Source organism: Nipponia nippon, unplaced genomic scaffold (genome assembly GCF_047370975.1).
Source record: "Nipponia nippon isolate SJK-2023a ecotype South Korea unplaced genomic scaffold, ASM4737097v1 scaffold_11, whole genome shotgun sequence".
Lineage (NCBI taxonomy): Eukaryota > Metazoa > Chordata > Aves > Pelecaniformes > Threskiornithidae > Nipponia > Nipponia nippon.
The window spans coordinates 24341319-24362182 of NW_028262302.1; the positions used below are offsets into that span (position 1 = coordinate 24341319).

Sequence of the window (20864 nt, forward strand, 5' to 3'; positions counted from 1 at the left end):
TATTTTGTTTCAAAGTAATGATGTTTCAAATGTCTAATGCTTGAATCTGCTGAACATGTCAGGGGAGTGCTTCATGGTGCAAAGTTAAATGATCACATGCGGACCTTGAAGAACTTAATGATTTTTTAAAAATAAGTTTGTGGTTATGGAAAGGGCAGTCGTTAAATCCCTTTGCTCTAAAGTTGGACTTTTCCCATGATGCACAGAGGCTGCAGCATGTTTGTCGTGGTTTAACCCCAGCCAGCAACTAGGCCCCACGCAGCCACTTGCTCACTTCCCCCCGGTGGGATGGGGGAGAGAATCAGAAGAGTAAAAGCGAGAAAACTCATGGGCTGAGATAAAGACAAGTTAATAGGTAAAGCAAAAGCTGCACACACAAGCAAAGAAAAACAAGGAATTCATTCACTACTTCCCATGGGCAGGCGGGTGTTCAGCCATCCTCAGGAAAGCAGGGCTCCATCACGCCTAACAGTTACTTGGGAAGACAAACGCCATCACTCCGAACGTCCCCCCCTTCCTTCTTCTTCCCCCAGCTTTACATGCTGGGCATGACATCATATGGTGTGGGACATCCCTTTGGTCAGTTGGGGTCAGCTGTCCCGGCTGTGCTCCCTCCCAGCTTCTTGTGCATGTCCTCTCTGGCAGCCTATGGGAAGCTGAAAAGTCCTTGACTTAGTATAAACACTGCTTAGCAACAACTAAAACATCATCGTGTTATCACACTATTGTCATGCTAAACCCAAAACACAGCGCTATGCCAGCTACTGTGAAGGAAATTAACTCTGTCCCAGCCAAAATCAGGACAATGTTGAAAAGTTGGTTTGTTCAGCAGGACTAGGCAGAGAAACAAGCTCATTAGGAAAATCATAAACTGCAAGGTAGTTTTATCATCTCTTGAAAATTTAAATATACAGTAAAATGCAATGATTTCAGCACAGTACATGAACCTTGCTTTTTCACTCTAATTAAATTTGTTCTAAACATTTGGAGCTGAAGGTCTTTATGGAGGAACAGAAGAGAGGAGCCAGACTGTGACTGACCTTTTCATTTTGTTCGTGGGCCAGGCAAAGGTGCACTACCTGTGGTCACTTGGAGGACAGTATAATCGTTTCAGGCATTCTCAAAATTTCACTAATTACACCCAGATACTTGGTGTGTCATAATGTTCACTGACAAAAAGTTATTTATGTTTCCCAATCAGTAAAGAAAATTGGTATTTCTATGCATGTTCTCAGCATCTTGGTAGGTGAGGAAGCCACCTGGGTAAGAAGTATGTTGCCTTGTCATTGCTACTGCCACTGCTCAGATTTTCTTGCTTCCTGCTTTCTTTGTAGCGTTTTTATTTTAAACTGCACAAGAGAAAGTGCTTCAGGGAAGAAGCATCTGTAGCAATAGCCAGGGAACCATCTTAATCCCTCCAGTAATTCTGTGGTTCTTTGACCTCGTACTTCTAATCTCCTGGAGAAGTTTATTCCTTGACCTCATGATTCTAATCTCATCACAAATTTTATTCCTTGACCTCGTGATTTTAATCCCTTTGCTAATTCCACTCCTGAGTCCTGGGTTGAGTGGGGTTTTGTGTAAGCACATCTTTGAATATGGTACTTCACAGTCAGCAGTGGACCTTTATTACTGTGCCTTCTTAGCTTGTTTCTGGTTAAAGGCTGAAATGGTGGGAAGAGAATTAGAAGACGCTTTAATGCACATACCCAAATATATTCCAAGAGAGAGCCAACTATTTCTGGGCCCAGAAGTTTCTGTGAGACATTTAGGGCAGGAAATGTAGGCAAGCAGTTGCAAGTTATCTTAACAGGGGTATCATTTGCTTAGATGAACATTAAACTACTCTTAAGATGAGTCTTGTGAACTTGATTATCATATTATTGCAATTATGTCCTCTGGGAGGATTTGAGATAGGAAGATTTGCAAATGAGTTGGATGTTCAGGCTCAGAGAGCAAGAGAAAGCTTTGGATTTGAGTGTGCTTTGCCTGTATTTGAACCCAGCGAGGAATATAGATTTACTGACCATCACATAGCAAAAGCCAAGGATGGAGAGATGAAAGACTTTGCATGCTGTCATTTTTCTTCTTTTGAGTTATTCAGTTTCCTACAGTGCATCAATTTTTAAACTGAGACTTTAATCTACAAGATTTTAGCCCCTTTCATGAAGGGATTTTTTTTTCTTTACTTTTCCCTTTTTGCCAGTTATGTAAAACCATCTGCTGTTTACATTTTGTCACTTTGAGTGCTCACTCCTTTTCTTTATTCTTGTTCCCTTCTGTCTGTCGCTGTACGAAAATAATCGTGTTATTTGCAAAGTTCATTTGAAAGTTGCTCGTTTTCGTCTGCAGCGAGTCCTTTTGCTGGCAGCCACAGTAAAGCATGTAGATACTATTATGTCCTTGTGTACTTGACATTAAGACTTGATTTACCAAGGGCAGAGTGGAGTGCAGGCAGCTGGGAATGGTACTGGCTCCCAACATCCACATTAGCAATCTTGCAGGGATGTGCTGTTGTGTGGCTGTGGCTTAGAGATGGTTTTCAGGATAGCCTTGAGCTAAGGACACGGCAGTGACTTGTTTTCTGGGCCCCATAATGATCTGGTTCATGTTCCACCTTCTGGATAAGATGTAGAGGGAAAAGGCTACTCTGAGTAAATGTGGGATTTGGTGCTCAACTACTGCTGAGCAGTTATTCCTACAGACAGCAGGAAGGCATTTTTCAAATGCTGATTTATTTTTTTACTCTCACGTTGCTGGAAAAACCATAGATTACTGCTTTACAGCTTTTCTGTTTGCTTATCCCATCTTTTGATCAACTATAGAGCTACATGGTAAAAATGCTGACAAAACAATCATCAGGACTATTGGACAGAAAAAGGGAGGAAATACATTGTCAAAATTGGACACCTTGTCCTTCCTTTCCACCATTTTCCAATGACTCGGTTCCCAGGAAGCTAACTCACCAGACTTGGGGTAAAACTCATCAGTGCAAATTATCATTACCATTATTATTGAAATAACACTATTTAATTAAAAGGAAGATTCTGCCTGCTATGTCTCCACCTCTTCTTTTTTTTGTTAAACTCCCTTTTTTTGAAAATTAAATGTCGACTCTGGATCCACTCAACAATCTCAGTAATTTAAACACTAAATACCTGATAGTACATTCATTTTCAAAGATGATGCATTGGAACAGCTGTAGTGCAAAACCCTTGGAAAAGCTAGCCAAAACGAGGGGTGTCAGCGCTCCCTACATTTTAGTATCGGTCTTAGTTGTGTTTCATTTGTTAAATGCAAAACCAGTGGTGGTGTCAGAGATAACAGAAGCCCAGACCTGATGTCAGAGGTATCATCTGCTGGTAAAACTGTCCATGTGTTTCTGATGTTACTGCAAGCACAGTGACCTCCAGGATGAAGCTCCATGCTCATCCATGCTCAGCAAACACCGATGGCTCAGCTGGGTCACAACCAAGGCTTGGCAAAGTTGCACCATGTGGATGCTTGATTTGTTGTGGCAGCTTTGAAATTGCCAGGTGGACAAGGCTCGAGCAGGAAAATATCATTATGTATGTTGGAAGAGTAGTTATGAAGAAACTGAGGTCAGGGGAGGTTTTGTGTGTATGCAAAAGCTGAAATGGGGAAAACAATATTTAGCAGATGATTGAGGTTCATGGGGACACTTGTGCTGTTTGTATGCCCCAGTGCTGAAACTCTGGCTATCCTGGGTTAAAGACAACTGTGTGACCAGGCTTGTGGGAGGAGGGAAAAACTGGTAGGAAAAAACATATCCACGTCTTTCATAAGACATGTACAAGACATATAGTTACGACACTATACATAGTGCATACACTGACCTTTATGCATGCACAAGCAGACTGGCTCTTTAACCATGTTCCCTGCCCACTGTGAAAAGCTGAGGGACCATTTAACCTCTCCCATAAAATGATGTGATAGAAAATGGAAAGACTGTGTCTCTGGAGCATAAGAATATTACAGTGAAAGGAAGAGATAGCTGTGATACGATGACAAAAACATGAATGCTGTATAGCCTAATGTCAAAATAGCCTAGGTAACTTCTTAAATATGAAGATTAATTGAAATGGACTGTATTTGTAGTCTGATGGAAGTCATAGCTTAGGTATGCTTGAGATCTTGTTTTAATTCCAGTTCTCCAGGGTGTTTCTCAGCCCAGAGTTTTCTTTACGCTTTATCTTGTGGCAGATGCTTTATAGGCATTTCAGTCATTCAAGCTGCTATATTTAATGCATGTATTACTGTTAACGCAGAAGGTGTTAATATCCATAATGATGTTTCCTTTGAAAAAGCCAGCAGCATTTATTCTAGCTCTTTAATGTGATTGTCAAGATTTTGCTATGTTGGAGAAGGAAATTATGACATTCAAGCCACCTCGGAGTAGTAATTCCATTAGAGCACTTTCCAATTCCTTAGCTATGGCCTTGGCTTCTTCAATTAGCAGAGACATTTAAGAGAGATGTATTAGTGAAAGGAATTGGAGCGTTATCTGAAGACAGAAAAATACCCACTTTTCTGTTACAAGTGTGAGTAAACATGCACAGCTGAATTGGATCCCCAGCATCATCTCCTAGGGTTTGCTTTGGATGGTGAACACCAGAGGTTACAAAAACACCCCGTTACTAGTAACAAATCTTCAAAGCAGTGGCTGAAGCTACAAACCTCCTTAAAAAATCTAGGTGGCTTTTACCTGCTTCCTGGGTGGCAGTGTGGGACAGGAGCAATATGAAAATAGCCAAATGAGTTGGCCATTGCCTAGTGGGTTGCTCATTGAACACAGTGGGTGTCCACATGTTGGAAATCCCATGAACAGAAGTTTATAAGGCAGGGTGGCTACCAGGATCCTCTGCCCATCTGACACCCACCACCACAAACGCAGTCAGAGCCAGTAGTTGTTCTTTGAAAGGAGCCAACAGGGGTTCACCATGGCAGGGTCACTGCCCTCACCTGAGTATCTGAGGAGAAGCTAGGCATCAGAATATTTCCTAGGATCTGCGCAACTAGCCTTGGTCTGAGGGATTTCAGTCCTGCATCTGTCACCTTCTAGAGGTCCCAGATCACCTTCTAGAGGTCCCAGGTCGCCCTTCTAACTTATCCCTCTTAAGGCGTCCTGCCTCAGGCTCCTGCCTGTTTCTCTCCCAGATGTTCTCTCCCAGATGAGTTCATTCATCTCCTGTGACCAAGCCTGGCCATTCTTCTTAACTCTTTCCCATATCCTCTTAGTTTGACAACCTTCATTGTTTGTGGGTGCCTCTGCCTAGTCCCTCCCATATCCTTGCTAAGTCTGTTGGTCTCTGCAGAAAAGCAGCATTGAAGGTGACTCAGGAATATTTAGATTAAAAAGAGAAGCAGCAGATGATTCTGAGTAATTCCAGGGTTAGTCCTCATTGCAACACAATGATGCAGGCATCTGAATTTGCTTAACCTTTGTTTTCTGCTTGTGCTTCTTCTTCGGACCTATTCCATGATGTCCAAAGACTGTAACAATGATCCATTTTTGACTTTGCAAGGCACTCATCCAAGTGAAATTCTCTATTCTGAATATTTATGCTGAAATACTCAGGCATTGAGGTGAAGCTGTGTGTACAGACCAGTTTCATCTGCAGTACCTTGTCCTGCATTCTTTTTTCAAAAATTTCAATGACTAAGAGCATTTAATACAATTACATAATCGCATTAGGAGAAAAAGTAAATTTTTAAACGGAATGCTTCTTCCAAAACCAGTATTTAAAAAGATGTCTTACTTCTTGAAAAATGAAATTATCAAGATTGTATTTTTTGTGCAAATGCTTGCTACTTTTGAGGGTTTTTTCCAACTTTTGCAAAAGCTGTTGAGTATATTAACGTGTAATCGTAAAACATCTGAAAATGCTATAGCCATTTTATACTCCTTATAAATAAGAGAGAAAATGATGAGACTGTTTTGTACTTACACAAGGTATACTTTTTAGCATAAGTAATAGGCTTTTAGTTCTCAGATGGCTTTCACTATATGTTTACTGCTATTTGTGGGAAAAGCAGCAGCTATAGTGTCTTTCTTGAGAACAGAAGCTGAAAACAGGCAGCTGAAAATAACCACGGTCAGGTGGTTATTTGGGATATGGATAGAGAGGAGAGGGTTGCACCTGTGTTTACCATCCCCGTGCAGCTGACTTCTTAAAATCTCCAATCACCCAATTTTTCATTTCTTTTCTCAGTCAAAAATAGTGCTAGGGTAATGAAGCAAAGCAGTGCTTAAATTCTTTCGCCTTTCCCTGTCATTCCCTCTCTACTTCTGCTGGTGCTAAAATCAATACACATCTCCCAAATACGGCTCTGAAGTTGCTGGGGGCAAAGGAATCGGTCTGCAGGTTTGCTGTCAGAACAGTGTTAATTCAGCACCTCCAATAATGCGGAGAATGTGAAACAGTCTGGATTTAGACAGTTTTTGGTTTCTCGAAATAGATGGCAGCTTTTCTGTATTGATTTTAAATGGATCATGAAATGTTCATGTAATGAAGGTAAAAGGATTCTAAAACCTTTTTTACCAACAACTAGAAAAATTATTATGTATTGCCAATGAAACCTCAGTCTTTATTCCTCACCTTTTATCCACCGTTCTTTCCCTTTCTTTCTTAGCAAGTGACTGTTGAAAAGAAGTTCTGTCAGCTTATAGGGAAGGACTATTGCAATCGTTGGAGCTTGATTCTTCTGATGCCAGGTTTATGTAACTTATGTCTCCAGAATTTCTATTGTCACTTTTCCCTAAATAGAAGACATTACACCTAATATAGATTCTTTTTATCTTTTTGTCATTTAAATATACTACCCATAAATTTAGAACCTGTTAAAAATTGCTTTTAGTTAGGAAAATAAAGTGCTGGGTAATGTTCTTTTTCTCCCCTCCCCTTTCATTTTCTGTGAAGATAACATTTTCTCAAGTAACTTTTTTTAAAGGCTTTTCTATTGCAAACTATTTGAAGTGCATGTTACCAGGCTAATTAAAATTGTTACAGGACTACGTTTGCTGTTTCTTAGCTTGTAGCTGTGCTGTAGGCTTACAGGCGAGTTAATCATAAAGGCCTCACTGTGTTATTAAATAAAGCAAAACACAGTTGGAATATACAGTTGTGTACAGTTGGGATATTTCATGGAAAACATTTCATATTCTTGCAGAACAGATCCTTATTTCCTAACTACTGATGATCCCCACCTTCCCTGGCTGGCAGAAACTGCAAAAAAGATCTGGCACGTCCTGTACCTCCCTACCAAGTTCCCACAGCCTGCTCTATCCTGAAAAAAAAGCATCCTGTCCAAAGCAGTGACCTGACCAACTGCTGGTTACAAAGACCTGGTGAACAGCCTACAGAGCCACTAGTTCATCAGTGACAGTATAGTATTAAGTCATATTTTAGATCCATGCAGAGGACAAAGTCACTGCTTCTCCCTGGATGGGGTGTACTGCCCTTGTCATGATTTTAACAAAAAGGAATTTGAATGATTCAGTTTCTATTTGAAATAAAATAGGGGAAACATAGTGAGAAATAGACTGGCTTCTGAAGGACAGTGATACATATTTTTATTAGTTGATACTGAGAAATACTATTTTTTATTTTTCTCTGAAGGAAAATGAAAGCTATCACGTGGAATATCAGTCACGGTAAATGTTTTCAATAGCCTTTCCCAGATGTCATCTCAGCCTACGTGAGGATCATGAGATCAAAAAACAAAAAGAGTTTTCTTCTTCTAGTAATTAAGTAAAATCAAGATACTAGATGAGCAGTTACTTTCAAACTGCTTATAATAATTTAGTACTAGATTGTGCCACAATGGTAACTTGTCTGAACGTCCTCATGAGTTTAAATACAAAGATATTCAGTGTGGCCCTTATAAGTCTGAATGCCCTGAATGCAAATACCATTGGAGTATTGCAGAAATCCCTTACTAGCAAGTGAATTGGCAGATTATTAAAGCTAGTTAAATTTTTTGAGGGAGAATATTATTTCAATAGAAGAAGCTAATTTGTCAAAGAGGAAGCATTTAACTGATCTTGCCAAAACATCTTTTAAAAACTCGTTAGCACTCTGAGTCCTCTTCCTTCCATTATGTCCTGATAAATTCAATATGGGACAAACTGACCTATCAATTTTGTCATTAAGCATCCTTTGCTTTGAGTTTTTTATTCTTTAGTGTTACCTAGTGGAATATAAAATAGTGCAAAATGATTTAATTTTAATTCCTATTTCCATAATCCGCACCCACCCACCCCGAATGTTTAAATCTAAAAATTATTCTTTCTTTCCAGTTTGTTCTCAAAATTAGAGTTTCCTGAGAGAGAGAAAATCTGATCCATATCAATCTCTATGTGTTTTTTGAGGACAGAGGGCGTGAATATCAAGCTTTGTGGCCAAAAACAAAAAAAAAGGGGGTGTGTGTCAAATTCTCAATTTTTAACTGTCCCTGGAAAAGACAGTGGCAAAATGTCTCATTCCAGTAATAGCTGGAAACAGTAGAGTAAAACAGCCTGGCCACCGGCTCAGGAATGGGACCAAACCTACAGCTTTAGCAGTCAGAGATCATCAAAAAGAGCTGTAGATAAAGAAAACGTATTTTCTCTTCTGCATTTCTTGACTCATTTTTCCAGTGAGTGTATGGTGTGCTGACTAATGGGCATTTTTGCATGTCTTTGGCAACTTCCCTTTCCATCGAGTTGGCTCTTCGTGGCCATGCTGCGTGGTTTTCTGCAGCCTGTTGTCTTCAATGTACCTGCGCTTTGTACCTGTTAATTAGGGGGGGCATAAGGGGACGTGCTCTGCCTTGCGTGCTGCACACTGACTCTGCTCAGTGACATTCATTTCTTCGGTCTTGTCTAATTATGGAGCAATTAATGACTCTATGACTGCACGAGGCAGGAGGAGATTTGTAGGGTGGGCACAGGCTTGCTTAAATTGTCTGTGGGTTTTGTGCAGGGTTGAAAGGATCATTTCTCATCCTCTACTCAGTCCCTCACAGTATATGTTCTTTAAAGTACTTACTGCTTGCTGATCGCTTGTAGAGGATGAACCTGGACTGTACATTCATTTTGTGTAAATGAGATGGGAGATGGGCAAGCTCTTACTAATTACAATCAATAAATGGTAGCTTTTGAGAATTTTAATTTGTTGTTATTTTGGTTAGAGCACTCGGAAATGTCTTTCATAAATGAAAATAAATACATTAGGTAAATAAATCAGTCCTTGAATCTGGCATGAATCTGCCCAAAATAATAATAATAATAAAAATGAAATTTAATAATAGCCTTATGCCTCTGGAGTGTGAAATGGAGATAACAGCAAAATAATATTTTGTTATTAACTTGTTAGTTAAGATTTTGTTAGCTTCTGCCACAATTCTTATCCTAGCCTTGTGGATGAATCGCCATCAACAACAATAAAAGCAGATTTACTCACCAAGTTTGTTAATAATGTAAAAATGAAAATAAATGAATATTTTCTTACCATAAAAAACTTGGCTATTCCCAATCTGTATCAGTTCTGCAATATTAATGACATAGTTTTGAAGAGCAGAACCAGAGCTCTAGTGGTGTGTGTAAATAAAAATAACGGATATAGCTAATATTCTGTTTTCTTAACAACTTTCACAAGGACAAATACACCATGAGGATTGTCCATGCTGTGTATTTCAGACTGCCTTAGGTAGAAACTGTGGTCCTCTAAATTGTACATAATTGTCCAGAGTACTGCAATATAAACAGTGAGATCACTGTCTAAAACTAGTGCAAAACAGACTGTAGAGATTGAGCCGTTAATGCTGCTTGGCGTATACTTAAAATGCTTTGGTTTCATTTCATGTTTTCAAACAAATGTCCTGATTGGAAGGGTCTGGGCCATGAGGGGAGGTTGTGAGGAGACTGGGATTGAGGTTTGGGGTGACTTAGGGGCCAGGCAGGAGGAGCTGGGGTTGCCAAAGGTGAGGGGGGACTTCTAGAAAGGACCGCTCTCCTGAGAAGGATCTCAGCTTCCTCTGGAGCTCCTTACTATGTCCCTGCTCTTTGCATGAGGTTCCCTCAATGCACTCCTTTTTCTGCAACTGTAAAGCTCTTAGAGAGTCACAGGGCCCTTAAAACATCTCAAGCCATTAACATCTGTTGTGAAATTCACTGTCTCAAATCATGTTACTGTAATTAGAAGGTTGCCTGAAACTTTAGGGTTAGGCTCCAGCTTCTTAGACACCAATTTACTGCAAACTGTGTCTTCTTTCCTCCATGTTTTTAAGAGCACACCACTTTTTATTGATGTGAATGGGGGGGTGGGGTGGGGGGGCTTTGCAAAAGCACTCAGCTGTAACCCAGCTTGGCTCCCACCAAAGCCATACCTGTGTGATCTGCATTGTGCTGATGAGGTGCTTGTGCCACCTCACTGCTTGTTGCTTTCCACTGGGTGTACGTGGTTTGTTTCATCAAGCATAGCCTATTTGCCTTTACTTCTAAAACGCTTTGCCTTGCCAATCTGTCGGAAGCCCTCCACTGTCAGGGTGGTCCTACCGCTGAGCAGCTTGTTGCACCTCTACCTTTAGCAGCCACTCATTAAATTTTCAAGTACCACCTGCCAGGTTGTCCCTTGTTGTTTTGAAGGAGGAGGTTTACACATGATCACAAAGATACTAGAAAGACACCTGGAAACTTCTGTTCTTCACGGGTGCCTTCAAGACATATCATTAGGAAGGAAGTCGTCTATTAGATTAATCATTGCTGTTGCATTGATTCCTTGTGCTTTGCTGTCTGGAAGCTCATGGAGGAAGAGTGCCTCTGCCTTGCAGTGCCCCAGCTCCTATATTCTAGCGCAGGTGTAGACATAGATAGGGCATGAGTTAGGGCCAGCATTTGGGCAGTCATAGCTGTTGTGCCATGGGAGCAGCCCATCTCGCTCCACTGGATGTGTGATGGTGGTGGCATGTGGAGGGTGATGGCAGATGCAGAAAGGAGCGTTCTCTGCCTCTGTTTTGTCTGAATTTGAGGAGAAACATGCAGGTGGGGGGAGTGTGCGAGTTGTCTGTGTCCGTGTTGTAGCAGCTGGGCTAACGCCCCCAGACACTCTGTGGGTGATGCCATGTGTCCTGTGTCTCAGCAAAGCCAAGTTGGGGAGCTCCATGCGGTGGGCAGGTTAGAGAAACGAGGCACAGCTTTGTCCTTAAGCAGCCCTGACTCTTGCTATCCCTAGTAACTCCACTAGGAGCCACAGGGCGGAAGCTGATGAGGCTGTTAATTATGGTTACTTCAGTAAAACAAGTCCCTTGTGATGAGAGCTTGCCATTTGGCAGCTGGACTAATGGTGCTTCATGTGACAAAGGCGTGCCATGCTACGGCACAGCGCTAAAGCTGTGCAATCTTGGTCAGTATTAGCAAAAGGAGAGCACTTTATTTAAAAAAAACCAACATTTTTAGCCCTATTATTCCAATGTAACCTAGCTGCAAGGGTTAAATTGTTAATTATTTTTTATGGAAGTGTGTGAAGCTTGGGAGTTGGTGAAAGCAAGATGTTCTTTATAAATTCTTCAGAAAGATCCAGGGATGGAGAAATACGGAGTCATTTCTTACAGTTTCATGGCAACCAGCTCTACCCAGAGGAGGCATCTTATCAATTAGGTTAAGTAATTAGGAATAACATTGAGTAAAATGAAGAAAAACAGCTTAGAATGATGTCACGTGGGAGGCAGCTAAGCTTCTAAACAAAATAAAAAATATGCTATATCACTTCTGGAAGACTTCAGCAGAGGCTGAAAGGAGACACGGAGGGGAGGAAGAAATGGAGGGAATTAATGAGATAGTGAAAAAAATAGTAGAAACTTAGATAATATGGAAAGTATTTAGACAAACCCTTAGTTTTGTTGAAAGTGTATTTTTATTGAAAATGACATATTTTGAAGAAAAGAACTAATATACACAAGATTTTTTTTTACTTCCCTACTAATATGTCTCTGTTTTTGAGATAACAGAGAAGTTCTCTCTTGCTCATTTTCTTACTATGCTGTTCAGATTTTTTTACACTAGAAAGAAACTGGAGAGAAATCCTTCCCTTTGTTTTCTGCTGGAAAGGTTTTAAAAAAAGAGAGGAAATGTTATTTTGTTTTTAAAAATCTTTTCACTTTGATGGTGGAAAAAGTAGGACATAGTAAAGAAGACATTGGGTTTCTACTTTCACTTTAGAACATCTACAACTACAAATTTAGATTAAGAAAACCCACAGGTGTTACTTTTTCTCATTTTTTTGCCAAACTTTGTGCTATTTGACTAGAAAAAAAGTAGCTAAATAATAAAATGGGGAGTAATAATTTTTAAAAACAATAAAGGTCTCAATTTTATAAAATATTTCATTCTTTATTTTCCAAAGAAAAATAGAACAGGGACAATTGAAGTAAATGACAGGTATGGAACAAAATTGAATAATTTATCTTTCTTTGTAAAATCTATGTATAAATGTCAAGTATGGGGTGACTATGATATTATTATTATTATCACTACTACTACTACTTATTACTAATTCTTCTTACGAATAGACATAAAGAAAATTAAAATAGTTTCCCAAAGGCCTTTTTCCCTGCCTTTGGGAAATTTCCCATACGGATTCTCAAATGAAAAGATAAACGTACCTGTTTATTGCCAACCCTAAAACTCACTAACATCAGCAACTACTTTCCATTGACCTCAGTGAATTATGGATCACAACCTCTGGGAAAAATGAGTTCAGATTAATATCATTAAGAACCAAAGCAGGTTAGCTTGCAAATTTGGTTCAAAATGGTTTTATTTAGGTTAGGTAAATGTGTTTTAATGTTATGCTTACTAATATGTACTTGCAGGAATAAACACTTGCATAAAATGAGAACTATATGAAAGATTGTGTCTCCCAAACCATCAGTAGAAGAGATGAAGAGGCCCTGTTCCATAGATAATAAATCTGAATGCCTAAAAAGATTAAAGGAAATATTTGCAATTTGATCAAACAAACTGTGGGGGATAAAATGAACTCCGTTGGGACTGGGTTTGCAAAACTGAATAAAAAATGTAAAGAAAACAGCTTTGCAAAGTCAACTACAATTAATAGTTCAGTATAAAATTAATGTACCATACTGCAGAGGCTGGAACAAACAGGCTGGAAGGCCTGAAAAGATGTGCTAATAAATGTGTTGTTGAATTTCATTTTCATTGGGTTTGAAGGCTTCATCCTGCAAGGCTTACAACAGTTTCTTACTCACAGAAGTAGTCAGTGGTAGGAAAAACTGAACGTGAATGATACCTGCAGGTATTAGTACCACTAGCTGGTTTAGGTCATTAATGCAGAGGGACCAAAAAACCTGAAAATACCGTCAAACTCCCCATTCCATGTACAATCCCTATTCTGAGTATAATTTCAGATGTCATTGCTCCTAACAAAGGGAATTAATGGCATACATGCCCAGCCATTACTGCCTCGTAACAGCTGAGAATCAGCTGAGGATGCTTCATGTATTGGCAAAATAAGTGGGGGGAGAGACCCAGCAGTAACTCCTTCAGCTATCAGGATATGAACAAAAACATCAAAGGTGTCAAGGTCACGTAAATTAACTTGTTGCATTCACAGCTGATCTCACTGTTCCTTGAATAAAGACGATAGCTGTTCAGCATCGTCAGTGGTGCACACAATGGTGTGACACTGGGACTGCCAAACTGGAGGGTTAAACATGTATTTTAGAAATTGATGCTTACTCTTGCTGCTAAAGAGTTAATGTTCAAGAGACATCCCATAACTGTTATAAGTGTTGGGTCACATCTTGACATTTTTATTCTGTCAAATTGCTCATTTATTTTCACTGGACTTTTAGGGTTGGCTTAGTCACTCTTGGATAAAATCCAAGAAAGAACAGCTTTGCCTACATTTGCCCTGCTCTGGGAAATAGTCAGTCCTGCTTGTAGTAGAGAGGTGATAAAATCTTCCCAATTATTGGGACCTAAGCCATGATACTAGTCTAAACCTAAAAAATTTAAGAAACAATTCAATTTTGCCCAGATTTTTTTTGTTCTTTACTTTGGAGCTTTATCTAAGTGCAGCTTTTCTCCCTTGTGCTGCAGGTCTTTTTTCTGCTTAATACTGAAATTAGGGTTTCTGGTTTGCTGTACAAATCCCACCACAGAAGTGACTGTGAAAAGGACAGATGAAATTCAGTGTCAGTGCATGCAAATTAATACACGTAGGCAAAAAATAGCTAGCTATACCTGTACAATAATGGTTTCTAAATTAGCAGTTACCACTCAGGGAAGACATCTGACTGTTATTGCAGATAGTTCCCTGAAAATATCAGTGCAATGTTCAGTTCCAGTCAAAAAAAAGGCAAACAGGATTTCTAGGCAAGTAATTGAAATTAACATTGTTTCACCACATTGCACTGTTCTACAACAAGATTTTGTAAGATTAAAAAGCGTGTCTAAAAGTTGATGAGAATGAAGCATGGCATGACTTTCTCAGAAGGAGAGATCAAATAAGTGAGGGCTCTTCACAACCGAGAAAACACAGTGGAGGAAGGCTTACAAAAATCAAGAGTGGTGCACAGGGGGTGAAGAGGAGCAATCACTCACTCACTCACAAGGGGAGGTGGGGTGGCCAGTGTAAAGGCTGGGGCAGCCAGACTTGCAGAATAGCATGACAAAATACTTTTTGCCAAATAATGTTTGGGTGAGAAAAAAAGTAGAAGTCAGATATCCTTGGTGGAGATGTCTGGTCGGTGGCTAATACCATGGTCTGGATGCAGTGGGCAGTTGAGAAAGCTCCTGGGCTCTGGGTTCCTGGAAATCTGGAAGGAGCAGCCCAGGGCAGGAGATGCCTTGTGCACTCTCTTTCTTGTGCTCTTCTCAGAAGTATCCGGAAGGGGCTGCAGTCAGAGGAAGGATTTTAGCTTAGATGGGCACTTGGTGTGATGCTGCATGTCACTTCTGTCACTGTAGACATCTCTATGGGCCATATGCATCATAAGCATCTTTCAGACAGCATCTGGAGCTTTACAACAAGAACACCATCATCCCAAAGAGAGTAACTTCACTGCAGCATCCAAAAGCAGAATAAATGGATTTTAGTGAAACAGGACATTTAAAAATGCTATGAAACAACCACAAAAAAGTCAAAGGAAAGTGATAAAATACACTCAATTATTCTCCTCAGATACTCTCCAGACGACAGTGTAATTTCATTGACTTCAGTGAAATTAGTGTTAATGTTGGAATGGAAATGCAGCAAATCTAATTCCAGCATCTTCTTCCTGCAATAGTGAGCAAGAAAAGAGAGAGGTAATCAGATAGAAACAAGTGCTGATCAGAAGGAGTTGGATGGGGAGGGGGAGAGCTCCAGGAGCTGCTGCCAGGAAATAAGACACTTTTCCAGTCTCCCATAGTCATGGAGAGTTCAGCAATGCTTACGCAGAGGCTGAAATGAAATGCCAGACTTCTTTTGTTTGTTTTAATTTGCCAGTAGGTGCAATCTTTTGTTGTTCTGTTGAGTATTTTCAAACCCCTTCTACCAGGACAGCATCAATGGCTAGCAATATTTCCAGCAATGTTGTTGTGCTTGGTATTATGGGGAAGGGAGCAGTAGAAAGCTGTGGGACTGGTGGAAAGAGGTGGAGTGTATGTGCTCAATATAGTATTTAGACAGCTCTTGTTTCATCTCCAAATAGATCTGTTTGTAACCTTTGGAGTACTGATGTCCAGTTCAACATATATATTATTGTCTGGCTTTGTGCTCCTCTGATAGAAATTGCAAAAATATATTTAGGGTGTTGGCTGCCATTTTGCCGTTGCTCTTCAGCAGAACAGTTCGTGGCACCTGCAAAGGTGGATGTGGAGAACATCTTCCTAGGACCATAGATGTTCTCTCAAGTGTCATAAAAATGGCCCAAATATACCGGGATTCAAATCAACATTGTACAGGACATGAAACCCTCTCGCTAAGTGCATTCACACTAATATCTTCCCCAAAGACCCTTCTCCACTGGTGAGAAGTGGCTTTGGAGTGGCGGTGAGTGACACCAAAGCCACAGACCTGTGACTGAAACGTGCTTCCACCAGTGTGTCAGGGCTGGTGGAGGTGGATATAGTCTGAATACATAAAGGGTTAATTGGTAATGCTGAATGCTAAAATAAGAGGCCAACTTTCTTCCTCCCTCCTCCTTCCAGAAGGATGCAGTACAGAGTAGCACACCTGATTTCACAGAGTATAAAAGTGAGAAATGTGCTTGTTCAGTTCGGTTTCACTTGGCTATTGACTGTTTTACAAGACAACCACCAAGGAAGCTCTGAAGAAGGTGTCAGGCTCAGTGACAGCTCAGCATCTGCCACAGCTAAATCAATACTGCAATGAAGGACAGGTTCCCAAAGTGGATAATCAAAGCAGAGTAAAATTTAATTCACCTTGAAAGCCTGAAAATATTAGCGTGAAATTTTTTAGACAAACCCAGCATTATTCCAGCAAAGCATGAGAGGTGCCGAGGTCCAGCCCTGAGCAGCAGTCTGCCCAAGCGTTGCCTTCAGTGGGAGTGGGGAGCAGGCTTCAGGCCGATCACGGGCACAGCTGCCTTGATAAAATGGAAACCTGATGCTGCTAAATCAGGCAAAAAGGGGTTCATGTTGGCTCTGATTGCTAGCAGTTTGCTACGAACTCATGGTATGGGTTTTGTGGAAAATATTCCATTATAATATAAATTTGGGGTGTGTGTGAAGATAGTGAATGTTCAATTTTTTCTTAGGCTGTTAAGACTTTTTTTGCATCAGAATGGGATTTTCTTCTCTTGTTCAGGTTTCAAAGGTTTAAAATCAAAAGACTGGAGGAAAAATGTTTTGCTATGAATAATTCTAGCTTTATAAAACCTGGAGGTGAATTGTTTCAGCTTTTTGTGGAACTCTATTTTTTTTTTCCCTCGGTTTTAGTGCAAACATTTCAGGGAAGGCAAATTTAATTTGAGATAGACTGTCAGCATCACATAGAAAATTTTGGACACAAAATTTTGCTCAGCTCTGTCCAGAGATGCTGAATTTGCAGGACTGAGAATTAGAGGGAAAGTACTTCTGTAGATGACTTAGATGAGTAAGAAACATTATCGTTCAGTTCAATGATGCCAGTTTTGTGGTCATTTTACAAAGCAGAATTATTCTGAAAATAATAGGATGCAAACATCACCTCCAAATATGAGTCTTTTAGTTTTAACAGTTAAGTACTTTATTTTGTTCCTAAAAATACCCTATAATTGCATACAAAAATCTATCCTTACACAGAGTTCAGGCTGATGAATTAAAATACAGAAAGAAGGAACTACCAAATAGAAGCAGCATTGCTTTACCTGCACTCTGTCTCATTAATCAGGCAGATATTGTGTAAGCTTGCACCGTTATCTTAACAGGTGTCTTTTCCACACCTCTCAAGGCTATGCGTGGCCTGTGTTTTATAGCTGGAATCATTTGTGTAATTCTCCCAAGTCCATTCCTATTAATTGTGCTGGGATAAAATTAGACGTTTAATTAAATGAATAAGCAAAGTTAGATTTGAAAGAAGTAGAAAGAACGAGCAGATTAGAAGACTGAAAGGAAAATTAGCAGCTGCAGAAAGTCTGAGCCCATTCATATTGTATGTTCACCTTTACACTTACATACAGGTGTATCTGTGTGTACGTACATGTATAAATATGTATATTTGTGAGTATCTAAAACTCAACAACACGCAGATTTATACAGTACAAACTTTTCCATTGGCACACGCAGAAAAAAAGAACCTAGGAGCAGAGAGCTAGAAACATATTCTAGTACAGTCCAGTACTTTGAAGGTGTGTTTACAAATTTCCTATTATATTTTAACAAGACAGGCAATTTTAGGTGGTGTTCCTCAGTATGAGAGTGATGTTCTGTCATCCTGCCTGCAGCAACATTGCTATCCTGGGTTCATCTTAATGTGACAAGAACTTGGTGTCCCACTAAAAAATTCCCTTAAAAATATTAAAGAAAAAAAAAATCAACCACAGAAAAAAAACCTTGCAGCTCAAATCCAGCAACAAGCTGTCAAGTTGTTTCACACGGTAATACTGACAGCTGCCAACTTTGCTCAGAGAACTTTTTTCCGGAGGTGATCCCTTTGGTTCCTGTGCTTCCATTCAATAGTGCTGGAGACCCTTTGCATCCTGTGCTTGTTACTGGTGACAGTTTTGACACGGTGAGGCACACAGAGGCAGGCACATGGGGTGGTTTTGTTCCACAGGTGTCAGCGCCGGCCACTAACACTAAAGACAGCACTCTGGGGAAGCAACTTCTTTACTTCTTTGATAAGGAAGGAAAGAAAAAGATTTATGTGGTGGGTAGATGATTGTTTGACAGACACAATCCAGCTTTTTGTGAAATACTGGAGAGAATTGCATGGAAATGAGGCAATGTTAAAGATAATATTCAAAATGGAGAAAATGATAAATAAGGGATGGAGCGAAGTGCTAGAGGCATGGGGATGCTGGCATTCATGGTGAACATAATTCTTATAAATTTTGGTCATCTTCTGCCTCTCTGCTTTCCTTCTGCAGCCACTGTAATACCTTTAGGGAAGTGATTGTGGTTTAATTAACATTTACCATTGCCCAGGGCTTTATGCAGCATGTGAAATGCTAGATGTGCCATTTGGTAAGGAGTTGGTGGATTTCTGAAGAAACAGGAATGATGAAGCATTAGTATAAGAAATGGTTTAGCTCATTTCACTAGTTAATTATTCTCTGTTTGTCATACCCTTCTTATACATGGAAACTTAAATATTCCTCCCTCAGTTGTCACCACCAAAAGCTGTGACCCATGAGACCCCACTGCTTATGAAATATGTACGAAAAAGCCATAACTCTCAGCCTCTTACTCCAGAGCAATTAGGGAAAAAGTTTCCAGAATTAAAGCCCCTTCACTACAAGACATGGATTTTTCAGGCAAAGTGAGGTTTTGCCGCTCAGTAAACACAGGGTAATGCTATTTGCCCTGGTGCCTGTTATGGTGTAATTGCAGCCCTTTTTCAGGCTGTGCCTTCCCATATGATGCTTAACACCCTTGAATAATATGATGAGGGAGAAGCAGACCCTAGCAGACCCAGAACCCGTAAAGCTTTCCAGATGAAACAAAACGCAGGAAATTGCATCCAAATGCCAAGAGGAGACCACTGAACCTGCGCAGGGATGAATTTCTGATGGCTAGCACCATTTCTCAGGTGAACGAACAAAGTAATCTAGTAACATGGGGTGGCTGTTGTAGGGGATGTTGAGCAGGGAAGATGTCGTGTGTGAACTGTGATTTCAAGCTGCTTAGCATCTGCATCGTCAGACCCAGGCAGCCCTTGGCCCCTCATCCTCAGAGAGGGCAATGTGCAATTTTGTTGTCCATGCTACTGAGTAACCTTAGCAAACTTCAGCGCATGTCCGTTGTTTCCTCGGGGCTAGAAGCCAAAACCACTGATAACTATGGGCAATGGTAGCCTTAATTTAAGACCATCTCAGTAAAGCATAGTACTGTGTTTTGCAATACAATACCAATTTGGCCAGTCTTGGATTGCATCTGTGTGCAAAAATCTAACTAGTCAGCTCATCACATTTGCATGGTGGAGAGGCATTGGAGCTTTAAAGTAAATATTTTCCGTTAGCTAAGTGCTCTCATGAAAAAAAAAATCCCAGTTTCACCATTTAAAAATTAGCGACTGTACAAGTGCAGTTGAAAGCCGTTATTTTTATAAGGATTTTTGCATAAAGTATGCAAAATGTCTAACTGCCTCCAAAGCAGCTGTTCCACTCTGCTGTGCAAACAGTGTCCCCTATAATGGGAAGAACAGCAAGTGTAGTTCCTACAGTTTACTACTGATGATCCTCTTAATTACGTAATTATTTAGTTCTTGTAAAAGAAATATCCCATCAATGTGAACAGGGATTTTACAGATTTATCATTATTATCATTATCTTCTTAATTTAGAATTTGCATTCCTGTAGTATTTAGAAGGTGTTGGGTCAGGAAAACAGGGGTGAACCTCAGCTGGACCCACGGAGGAGCTGTGCATCGTATGTGACTGCAGCATGGGATATAGGAATGCATGGAGGGCCACCACCTCCCTGAGTTGGCAATATGGGCCATACACCTGGATGCAGGCAATGTATGTAAAGCGTATAGGCTATGGGGATGCTGGATTCAAGTTGGCCATGGTGTGCATTTGCTTAGACACAAGTATGTCCAACTCCCCCCTGATTTCAGCAGTTGGATGATGTTGGTGAGAAGTTCAGAGCTGAAGTTCAGTGATGAATCCAGACCTTTGCCCATTAGCTTCTCCGCTGCAAAGTAGGTGTAACAATGCATTGTGGGGCTCACGGGAGGATCAATATGTAGGATTATGTGGCACAGGATAGTGCAGTGATATGGCTGCGAGTGTAATTGGAGGAAAGAGATTTTTTTTTTTTTACTTTGGGTACTTTTGGAAGTAAAATGTGAAAGCTGTTACGCTCTAGTGTTGATATCCCCTCCCTGTAAATAGGCAGTAATTGTATTTAGGATTCTGATGGAACACTGCTGTAAAACTGGTGTCAGCATTACTGGAATGGGGGAGTGTATTTTAACAGCACAATTTTTATTGGGGCCAAAGATTCAAAATTAAAATTTGCCTTTTGAAGACCTGTAAAACGACAGGGTTGTGTTGGTGCTTTCACCGGCACAGGTGGCAGGCAGGGTTGTCGCTGTGGGTGGAGGTGGGAGGCTGAGGCTGTGGGGCAGGATGGGGCAGGCAGCACAAGAGTGAGGGGGCTGAGAAGGATTATTTTCTTCCCAGTAATACACT

The 20864-nt window shown here is 40.3% G+C and overlaps 1 protein-coding gene across 1 annotated transcript in view; it reads left to right on the forward strand.

Moving 5' to 3' along the window:
• Positions 1-20864, forward strand: part of KCNH5 (potassium voltage-gated channel subfamily H member 5) — a 174007-nt gene that overhangs the window by 82147 nt on the left and 70996 nt on the right. The gene's annotated exons all lie outside the window — the stretch shown is intronic.